The sequence below is a fragment of the Mauremys reevesii genome, linkage group 2, assembly GCF_016161935.1.
Source record: "Mauremys reevesii isolate NIE-2019 linkage group 2, ASM1616193v1, whole genome shotgun sequence".
Classification (NCBI taxonomy): Eukaryota; Metazoa; Chordata; order Testudines; family Geoemydidae; genus Mauremys; species Mauremys reevesii.
The window spans coordinates 212,603,074-212,614,874 of record NC_052624.1 but is presented as its reverse complement, the minus strand read 5'-3'; the positions used below and the strand labels follow the sequence as shown (position 1 = coordinate 212,614,874).

The 11,801-nt window shown below is 43.0% G+C and overlaps 1 long non-coding RNA gene across 1 annotated transcript; it reads left to right on the top strand.

The window, feature by feature from the left end:
• Positions 1-2,877: 2,877 nt before the first annotated feature.
• LOC120396839 lies at positions 2,878-11,507 on the top strand. The gene is made up of 3 exons (XR_005593438.1): positions 2,878-3,359; positions 3,478-3,628; positions 11,318-11,507. It is a non-coding gene; the product is annotated as an uncharacterized LOC120396839 (long non-coding RNA).
• The last annotated feature ends 294 nt before the right edge of the window (positions 11,508-11,801 follow it).

Genomic DNA, 11,801 nt, shown 5'->3' with positions numbered 1-11,801 from the left:
CAACAATAGCTTACACATTAGAAGGGAGCTGTCTTGTAAAATGCAACCTAATTTGGCTAATGGGATATCAGTTAATGGGCTGGGAATTTTCATCAAGGATAGTCTTGATGTTTTTGAATGCTCAGTGGGAAAATTAAGAAGGCTTTCTGTGTGTGTATTGCTGCAGTTTGTCAGTGCCTTCATAAAACCAGTATAAATCAATGATGTAACAGAGGAATAAGATCTCGGATAGGAAAAAATAATAACCCCTGGGCAATTTGCTTTATGATCTCTCCATTCCAGAAACCATGTACAAAAGTTGCTGTTAAAATCTCAATATCTACCTACAATTGACACATAGGCATCTGAGGGTATGTCTTCTTCAGAGACTATGCCAACATAGCTGCACCGATGCAGCCTACACCAACAGAAGGGTTTTTTTTGCCATTGCTCAGGGATTGTACCTCCCTGAGCAATGGCTGCTAGGTTGACAGAAGCATTCTTCTGTAGATATAGCTGCAGCTACACTGTAAGTTAGATTAGCTGCATTGGTCAGGGTTTTTTCCCCCCACAGCTGGTATAGACACAGCTAGGTCAATGGAAACATTCTTCGGGTGATCTAACTACCGCTTCTCAAAGTGGTGGATTTACTACAGCAATAGAAAAATCTCCTCTGTCACTATAGCAAGTGCCTAGACTGCAGAGGTGTAGCTCCAGCACTAGAACTTGCTGCTTTAGCACTTGCAGTGTAAAAATAACCTAAATATTGAACATCTTCAGTTTCTCAGGCTTGGTCTACACTACAGAGTTAGGTTGATGCAAGGCAGCTTACGTAGACCTAACTATGTTAGTGTCTACATTAAAATTTTGCTCCCGCTGATGTAACTCACCTGCTATGCTGACTTGGGCCATGTCTACACTACAGAATTAAGTCAACGATCAGAAGTCGCTATAATAACGTTAGTGGAGCAGTTCTTTCTGTCCCAGCATTCCATGGGTTTCCTATTTCGTTTTGCACCATTTTTCAACAGTCCTTGTAAACTGTGCGTCCGCCATCTCTGCCTGATAGCATGGCCTGAGCTGCTGATTAGTGTGGTGATGATTATTATGAACACAACTCAGCTGGTCCTGCAGCATTGTGATGGTGGAGTGGAGAAAGGGTGCAAGGAGCTATCTCCCTCTGTAAAGAGATGGCAAATAGCCCCAGTTCACACATGGGGAAACAGAGATAACAGTTAAGGAAAGCATGCTTGGGAATTGATAAGTATAGAAATTATAAATAAACTAACGATCAAAACCTGGGGGTGGATTTTACATATTTTACTCATTTGATTAATTTCCCCATTGGCTGCTGGATTTGGCCACTTAATCCTAACTATTCAACACACTGTTGGGGTGTTTTTATACAGCACTATCTGCGTAAGCATAAAAGTAAAGAGCCAAGGATTGATTTTAGCAGTACTACAAAAGCCAGATGTGACCATCTGGAAGACCTGCTATGTAAAATTTATGAATTGGTTATTTTATGAACTCTTTGTATAACTCCACTTCAATGCATAATAAATCAACCATAGTCAGACAAGTCCCCTGTCATGTATCATACATGCTACCTGGAAAAAGCTACAGAACAAACAAAAGGAATCATTAACATTGTAATGACGCTGCTCTATCAGGACAATGGGTTTGTTAAAGAGGGTGCCTGAGCTGGAAGAATCCAGTTACATTCCAGGCGATCTGTGGGGATGAGGTTTTGAAGCAGAACAAAGAACCCAAAGGTTGATGCAGCCCTTTGAAAAGTCTCAGAAACTGAGAGGGTGGGGGAAGAAGACTCAGAGAGGGACCCAAAGAGGAACAGAAAGACAAATTTGTGGAGGCTTGTTGACTGCCAGCCCAGCCAAAGGTGGAGAATGCTGACTGTAAGTCAGAGAGACTTCATCTTCTAAAGGAGAAGCCATGTGCAGGAGAGGAAAGATCCTGGATTCTGTAGAAGACTCTGCCTAAATCCCAAGGAATGCTGGAGAGTGAGGCAAGGATTCATGGGCAGATGCTTCTTATTTTGCCTACAGCTGCATATCTCTTGTGCTATCTAAAGTATAGTGTGATTATGTAAGAAACCCTATTCAGAGTCTGTGTTTATTTGCTTCAACTGTCACAAGCCCCTCAAAGGATGAACTGTAAACCAGAGTGCTCACAAGGTTGGAGCTCTGGGAAGGAGGTGCTTAAGCTACTGGGGAGTCTGAGGGAGCCAGAACTAGCCTCAGGGTGTAGGCAAGTTGGATTGTAACGTCCCAGCTCTCAGGAGGGCGGGTGCTAGACAGAGGATCTATATACACTGACCATGAGCCTGGTGCAAGTGCTAACTTTATGTTGCCCAGGAACCAAAACAGACCCATGAGTGAGTTTAAGCAAAATCAGGTGTTGAAGAATGAGAAGATTTAAAACTAGGTAAATAGCCGGTCAAAATATTTCAGGTAATAATAAATATCACTAGCTGCTTAAGGAACATTTAGAAGGTGCCTCTGTCTCCCACTAACTGAGTAGTGTTTTACGCTGATGGAAAAGATTCAAATGTTAAACATTTTCAAAGGGAATGGAGAAAAATATTTTCCATTTTTTACGAGCTCTAGCAATATTTTAAATTGTATTATTGTAAGAAATCTTTTACCCAGGGCACAGACTCTGAGAGTGCAAGTGTGGGTTTCAGGCAGGTTACATCTTTATTTCTAGGCAAGTGTGATGGTGTGTTTGCCCCCCAATAGTACCCTGCAAGCATTATAGCAAATGGAGAAGGGGGCTAATTAACCCACCAGGCCACAGCTGAGAGGAATCAGGTGGGTAAGAAATCACCTGACTGAGTGAGGGAGGTCATCTGGGGAAGAAAGAGCTGGGCTGGACTTATAAAGTTAGGAAATCAGGCACAGAGGCAGCTGCTGGGGAAAGTATCCAGTTACTCCCTGGCTGAAGGAAGGTGTGTTTGGAGACCATGGGGATAGGTAGCCCATAGTTACTTTGGGGAGTGCTAGACTGTAAGGGAAGGGCTCAGGGAAAGGCAGTAAGGTTAACACTCCTTGACTGATGACTAGAGGGTCCCTGAGCCAGAACCCAGAGTAGAGGGCAGGTCTAGGTTTCCCTGAGGAGTGATAGCAAGGGCCAGTGAAAGGGGAGACTCACTCTGGTACCCTAGAAGGGGAAAACATGTAGGGTGACTTGGCTGGAGGACTGAGTCATGGAAAGAAGGCTGCAGCTTGAGGAGTGAGGAAGAGGTGATAGACCCAGAAAGAAGAGGGAGGGGAGCAGAAAAACTGTGTGCAACTGCAGGAAGAGGTGTTGACCTGGTGAGCTATTTCCCAGAGTGACCAGGAGGAGGCACCATCCTAGAGGTGAGTGGAACACCCTGTCACAGCAAGGAAAAAATTGGGGGGGTCTCAACCCTACTTTGGTTTGGAGAAGATGCCTTTTCCCAGGGATTAAGCACAACCCATCTTTTAATGCTGACAGGGGATGGATCTGCAGGCATGCCTACTATCTCAGTGTGACAGATCCCCTGGCGTACTACTGAGCTCCCTGACCCACCAGCGTGGGCTCCCTTTATGCTGTACTGCTGTGACCAGCCTGCCAAGCTTTCTCTCAGGCTTCAGCACACCTACAGGTACGAACACACTCAGTTGCAGTACGTACAGCTGCTGTGATCAGCTCTGCATGGGAAGGCTACAGCTAAGGAACTGCCTAGCTACTCAAGTGCACACCCCCCCACTGGGGTGTAAACCCCAAGTTATACCATCTTGTGCTGCACAGGGAACTGCACAGCATAAGCTCATGAAATTCACCCTCCCTCAATGTGGAGAGGAAATATACAACAGCTTTTTGCTCCAAGTTGATTCCCTCACACTGACTTGTGATAAAGCAAAAACATTTTTTAACTACAAAAAGTAGCTTTTTAAGTGATTATAAGGGACAGCGAACAGATCAAAGTAGGCTACCTAGCAAATAAACAAAAATGCAATCTAAGCTTAATAGACTAAAGAGATTGGATATGAGCAGCAAATTCTCACCCTAAATGATTCAAGCAGGCTGCAGAGATTCTTAAGGGACCAGCTGCACTTCTTTACAGTTTAAAATCCTAGGTGTTCCTTTCACAGGCTAAAAATCCCTTTAGTTTGGGTAATAAAAGGTAATAATTGGAGATATGCCCATCTCCTAGAACTGGAAGGGACCTTGAAAGGTCATTGAGTCCAGCCCCCTGTCTTCACTAGCAGGACCAATTTTTGCCCCAGATCCCTAAGTGGCCCCCTCAAGGATTGAACTCCCAACCCTGGGTTTAGCAGGCCAATGCTCAAACCACTGAGCTATCCCTTCCCCTAGCACTCCTCCACCCTGGGCGCACCCCACACCCCCTCAGTTCAGTCCTTGTTCCTCAGGTCTTTCTAAGAGTTTCTTTGGGGCAGGGAGTCAGTGAATAACCATGATGATGTCACTCCCCTGCCTTAAATAGCTTTTGCATATGGCGGGAACCTTTTGTTTCAAAGCTTGGTTTCCATGTCAGCCAGTGGAAAAACACTGGTATTCCAAGATAGAGTCCAGCACCAGGTGACCTGGTCACATGACCCCGTAGTGTGGTCAGCAGTCATGAGTCAGAGGCTGTTTACAGCATCCTCAGGAAGGCTTCCCACTTTTTATAATTGTGGGTTTAGAACTCTGATGAATTTCACTGGGATTTTGTTGATGATTTTTGGACTGATATTCCGCTGGGTGCATAACAGCACAGTAACTTTTTTTCTCTCTGCTGTTTTTGTTGTGCATAAGATATGCTCTGAGATCTATTTAGTTTACTACCCAATGCTGTCCCTGGGTATGTCTATGCTGCGATGTAAGCCCTGGCTCATACTCAGGCTTTAGTCCAACCCCCCTTTCTGTTTATACACAAATAGCTCAGACTTAGGATCCTACAGGGATGGAGGGTCCAAGCCTGGGTCAACCCAAGACCTAGGGTTTGAGGCCTTTTGCTTTGCAGTGTAGATGCAGACTCTCAACTCAGATTCTGGGAATCTGCCAAAAGTATCCCACAATCCCATGGGCTAACTTTCTTTGTCCCAAGAATCTCCAATCAGCTCCAGTGAAAACTGAAGCAACTCCCGCTCACCATGCTCCCTTGGTGTAGTGCAGCAGCTCAGTGAGCCAGTGTTTAACTCTCATTGTCTTCTGACTACCAAATTGTAAACACACCATCGGAGAGCCTTCTGTGTTTGCAGTGGAGACTGAACAGAACAATTCATTCATTCATGCCCGTCACCCCAACCGGGGTATGGGCCGCCAACAACAGATCTCCATAGTCTTCTATCCTGGGCCATTCGCTCTAGCTGGTTCCAGGTATAGCCCATTTTTTTGCTATCAACCTGAAGGTCGCGTCGCCAGGTATTTCTTGGGCGGCCTCTTTTCCGCTTGCAGGTTGTTGCTCCTCATCTCTGCTGCAACCTGCGCCGTCTTTCCTGACTCGTACATGGTCCTCACGTTCCATGTGCCGATGGTAATCCTCCTGGCTGCAAGAAGGGTGATCGGCTTAGTGGCTTCCTCGCGGCTTTCACCACCCAGCGTCATGCATCTTCGAGTTGAAGACCCTTCTTTTTCCAGGCTAAAAGTCTCTGTTAACTCTATTGTTGGCGTTTCTGTAGCAAGCTGATTTTTTACAGGGTGGAGTTGCTAGCCCCACGCCCAACCCTCCTCCTTTACCCTGACTTGGGACAGGCAGATGGCCCCAAAGGACCTCTCTGATGGAGTTTGAACAGAACAAGCCTTTTGCATAGTGTTGCTTCATGGTCATGGGAGCGCAGGCAAATTTTGGTAAATCTCTGATGCAAGGCCAGCAAAATTGTGGACTTTAGTAAGAGGACCCGAAATGACCATACATATCAACATAGTGAAGAAGCTGCCAATGTTGCAAATTTATCAGACTGGTTAAGCAGCTCAAGACTGAATATAGGAAATCCAGGGACCAGAACCACACCCTGGGCAACTTGCTGACATTGTGCCCATTTTATTTTATTGTACTGGGCTGAGTACACAGTCAACAGTGGTGCATGATGACCTACTCAGCTGGGATGGCCCCAGAATCCACCATGGAGACTCAGGGCTGGCTCCAGCCTGTTTGTCACCCCAAGCAGTGAAGCAAAAAAAAAAGATAAAGCTGCGATCGGCGGCACTTTGATGGCAGCTCTACCATGCCACTTCATTCTTCGGCAGCAATTTGGCAGTGGGTCCTTTGCTCCGAGAGGGACTGAGGGACCCGCTGCAGGACGTGCTGCCCTGTGGAGACTGATGAAAGCCAGGAGCAGGGGCCAAGTGTGGACAACAAAGTGACTCTAATGCTGAAATTGGTCCCACTGAAGGCTTTGCCGCAGGAGCAGCAACCGATCTTGGGGATGTACTCAGAGGAGCTGTTTGTCCCCCCGAGGAACAGCCCACTACAGAACTTGCAGCAGACACAGAATGGCCAGAAGCCACCAACTCATCCTGCCAAGCAGTCATTTTCGTCTGTGTGCTCCCAGCAACCAGAGCCAGCAACATGGATGGAGGCACCTTTTGAAGATCTTCTCTTGCTTGCACTTTCACTCCTGTGTCAGGAACCAGGCAGAGCTTCTGTGAGGCACTGATGGAATTTTTGTGGCCTTTTCTGACACACTCAAGGCTAAGGTGACCATTTTTTTTCAAATTTAAAACCAGGACATTTAAAATAGCTCAGCCAGCATGAGTAATAGTCGCTGTTGTAGAATATAAGTTGAACAAATATTACGGAGTATGCTTATCTTTTTTTTTCTTTAAGTGAAAGAATACAATAAAATGTACTTCTTTTATTTATATTATATATTATGAAAGTAATTTTGTGGAAAAAAAACAAATATTTGATATGGGTAGATTAGTACATAATTTTATACTTAGGATTTTGGGATCTAAGTAATAAAGAAACAAGTGTAGCAGTAAAACAAAATGGTTTTAATAAAAACTGGTACAAAAGTACTTAATCTACATTCCTAATTTTGCTTCTTATATTTTTGTGAAGAGAGGATTGATTTTAATAATAATTCGTTTTCCTGGATGTTTTTATAAAATTTCATGCAAGTTTGGTTAAAATTATATTTAGTAATTAGCAAATATTTCAAAGTTTCATCATGTAATTGAGTTTTATCACTGGACCAGATATTGTTCATCAAAGAAAAAAGACGTTCGGTAAACAGAGACAATATTCTACCAATTTGCCAATATTTTTGTAGGAAACATCATTTTCACTGAAGGCTTTGAATATTTCAATCCATCTGTTCGATAGTGGTACAGAATTTTGTCTCCAGTGAGTAATTTTTTCATCTGTAATGTAGCGCAGGACAAAGCAGGTTTCATCAAACAGTTCATCTTCTACTAAATTGATTTCAGAAAAATACTGAAGAATGTAATCACTGCAAACTTGAAAGTTGTCATGGGTGAGTTTAGTGTTTAACAAAACTCAATTGAATTTTTCGGTATGCTTAATAGGTCCTTCCCATTCCTCTAGATATTGAATACGTGTTATAAAATTCTACCACTTTTTTCTTTGAAAATAGCAGGTTTTAATATGCCTTCTTCCTCAAGCTGCTTCAAATTTTGCCGCACCTGTAACGGCAAGAAAATGTTTGCTTTTCTGTCAGCTAATTTTGTTTTTAAGTCACTGTAAATATTGCTAGTTTCTATAATAGAAATCTCCTGTCCTTCTATTTTCAAAATAGCATTGTGGAACATTGACACGTTATGCAAAAAGTAAAGCCAAGACTCTGTCTCTGAATTATCAAAATAATTTGTGATAATTGTGGGGCTCTTCTCGTTTGAGGCAAAATATGATTTTAAGGCAGGATATATTTGTAGGATGCGCTCAATCGCGGGTCGTAACGCCAACCATCGTGTGGCACTGTATCCCAAGACTTTCTTATATTCAATGTCCACGAATTCACAAAATTCTTTCAATTCATTAACGCGCACTGTATATATATATAAAAGTATGAATAAATATTGGTGATGAATGTTTGCACATCAATTGGTACACAGTTGGCTGCAGTTTGTATAGCATTGCTCAAAATATGAGCGGCACAACCAATTCCCACAAGCGCTCTCTCCACCCAAATTTGATTTCAGCTTGGTAAAAATGTTATTTTTCCCACTTCTTCGCATTCCTCCAAAGTTAGTATTGGTGGTGTTAGCACAAAATCCAAGTATCTTGGTATCTAAACGATACTTTTTTAACACTTCCAAAATATAATCAGTAACTATGTCAGATGTTTTGCCTGGAAAATCTCTTACTTACAAAATTTTGATGTGTATTCCAGACTGGTATGAAAAATATCTTATTATGGGAATCAACTTTACTTCCTTGTGGTTTGATGCATCCGAATAAATAGAAATAAAATTTGCAGCATCTAAATCCTCTTCCAATAACTGTTTCGCATAAGGCACCAGCACATCGGTAACTATGGCCTCGCATTTTCTTCTGGAACATGTAAACCTGGCATCAAAACATGTTTTAATCAGTTTGCAGGTACAATCCATTGATCGGAATGAGTGATTATGCATTACTGTGTGGTACGCCCATAAACCTTCAGCTGCAGCTAGTTTTCTTTCAGCATCTTCAAATTGTTTTTTCTTAAAATATGATGTCACACTCGTACTTGCAATTGCTGCAGACACGGCCCGTTTATGTTTGGCTGTTTGTATGTGATTTTCAATGTCGGTTTTTCCACTGTTTGCAATAGAAAATATACTTCTGCATTTTACACATTCCACCTCACTATTGTCATTATTAGTACTTGCTTTGATGAATGTATATTTCGATTTTAACTCGTCATTGAAGACGCACTTTCATCGTTTTGGCGCCATGGGTGTCCAAAAATAAACAATTATTACAAACTTCGTTGGATGTCAGTCTTGGTCCGAGGGGGCGAAGTCACCGGTCCAGGATCGAGGGGGGCGAAGACGCCGGTCCTGGTCCAAAGGGGCGAAGGCGTCGATTCTGGTCCAAGGGGTCCAGGCGAAGCAGAGAGGCTCGCCGTGAAAACGGCGGAGCGAAAAGCTCGAGTAACCGAGAGAACGCGGAGCTCTGAGGGCCAGTGTCACGGTCCGAAGATGCCAGATCACTGGTGCCTGTCCTGTGCTGCGGAGGGCCTTTTATAGTCCGAAGCTAACACCGAACTGGTCTATTTTGGGGGGCTCTGTGTGATGACATCATAATCGAGTTCCCACGGTCGGGCTGTATGTAATGCGCGGGAGTGTTATCGAAGAGTCGCCGCGGCCACAATATATTGAGAGTGCGTGTGCTGAATGCCGAGTATTGCCGAGATCCAACGACGAGAACCGTCGTGTAAAATAAAACTAAAACTAGGATAAATTAATAAAATTGATTTAGGCTGGTTTATCAAGGATTGATTTGATGTACTCAATCTTTTGATAAATTAATAATTTTTGATTTTGTAGTCCTAAACTGTACTGGTTACATCTCACGACTAACCAGACCAATGTCCAAAAAAACAGTACTGTACTGGTAAAACCAGTACGTATGGTCACTTTACTCAAGGCACCCAATAGAGCTTCTGATGGAGCAGGAGGATGAGGATACAGACTTTGCAACCTTAAGGCTTTTTATCTTAGTATTTTTGTGTATGTATGTAGGCTGTAAGATCCATGGGCCTTTTTTGCTTTGTAAGCATTGTCAGCAGCTACAGTATGGTACAAGATGAGACGAGCCTTTAAGGGATTCCGGTCCCAACAAAAATCTGCATCTAGTTTTACTTCCCCCACACCAAGTCATGTGACAGACCTGGTGAATGACCTAGGCCTGCTGGGAACTGTAAAAGGAAGCTTGCTTTCAGTAGGAGAGGGGAAGTTGGTGGGACCTGTGGTATTGTGAAATTCTCCAGGAACTGGAGAAGGATTAGCAGTGGCTGTCTACTGAAGTAGTCCAGGAAGAGTGTATCGAAGAAACTAGATAAGGGCCAGAGAGGAGGTCTATAGGTGGACCCTGAAGGAGGGGTTTGTATACTGTGGTGGAGGGGGAAGCCAGGTAAAGTCTGACCAGCAATAGGCACTGTATGAAGTGGTGCAAGAAAATAGTGTAGAATGGAAATCTTGGATTTAAGGTAGATTGGGTCCCAGGGTGGGCTCCTCCTCTGAGAGGTGGTGAGGGTACCTTGGCACTACTAGAAGTACTTTTGAGTCTCAGGGATGGCTGCTGATGGACTATTGAGAATGGGGTAAAACTGCTTCTAGGAGGGGGACTGAGGCATAGTGATGTCTGAATATCAGAAGCCAGTGCTGTATATAACTCACTTGGACCAGTCAGAAGTTATGAGTTAACCGAACTGTGTTTTTGAGCTTAGAATCATAGAATATCAGGGTTGGAAGGGGACCTCAGGAGGTCATCTAGTCCAACCCCCTGCTCAAAGCAGGACCAATCCCCAACTAAATCATCCCAGCCAGGGCTTTATCAAGCCTGACCATAAAAACCTCTACGGAAGGAGATTCCACCATGTCCCTAAGTAACCTATTCCAGTGCTTTGCCACCCTCCTAGTGAAAGTTTTTCCTAATATCCAACCTAAACCTCCCTCACTGCAACTTGAGACCATTACTCCTAGTTCTGTCATCTGCTACCACTGAGAACAGTCTAGATCCATCCTCTTTGGAACCCACTTTTAAATTGCTGCAAATCTCCAATAACTCCTTTGGAATTATACTGGACTTACATCAATACAGCTGAAATCACAATTTGGAACAGAGTATTATTTGCCATTTATTTACATAATGTTTGTCTTGATGCTGGAGGGGGGAAGGCATGATGAGTTCTTTTAAAAATGAATTTTGAGGTTAAGTGGCCAGAGTCGCATTAACTAGAGGAAAAGGTTACTTTTATTAAAATCTAAGATGTGGAACAGTAGTCCAAGCTGTTTTGACAGGTCTTAGAGCTAAGGCAGTATTGAAGGACATCTCTTGGGGCAGTCTGCTTGAAACCGGCTGCCAGTTAGACATGGAGCCATTGATCACTACACGTTGAGCTTGATGATCTAGCCAACTTTCTATCTACCTTTTATAGTCCATTCATCCAGCCCATACTTCTTTAACTCAGGCACTCAGAAGCTCATTCCCTTAGCTCCATAAGTCCTTCTGGGTTCAATCCTTACTATTGTGCTGTTTATGTTAAATAGTTAAACATTCATTAATACACAAAGTTGCACCTAATAGCTATGTAGTCTCTTAACCAGACTACACAGTACTTCTGCTCCTATTTATATATTGCTTAAAGGACCAACCCAGGGTTCTGTCTTCTTTCAGGTTTCTTAGCTCTCGCTGAAAAGCCTGCAGAAAAGTGACTGGGGAAATTCTTCAGGAACATTAAGGAAATCTGTATTAGAAGACAAGTGCTTCCTGTACAAAGGAGCTCATAAATCTTTAAAATAACAGGGTTTTTTTGTGTTCCCTGGCTGAATTAGTTTTACCACCTACTACTTGGTATTAAATGACTTCTTCCCAATTTGTTCTCTCTAGAGCATTTCCTGAATTCACAGTAATACTAGCATTTGTCTTAACACCTATTCACATTTGGTTGCTACTACTGAATTTTTCACAATACTTCATTTCTTCTGTCTGTTACAATGACAATTTCTCTTTGAAACATACTGGACTTTCTCCTAGTTGAATTTGTCACTGCATATTTCTTACTTCCAGCATTTGCTATATTTCCAACCATCTAATTCTTATGTGTGTGTTTCTGTTTTTCTCCCCATTACTCTTAACTGTAAGTGCATTTGACACCTGT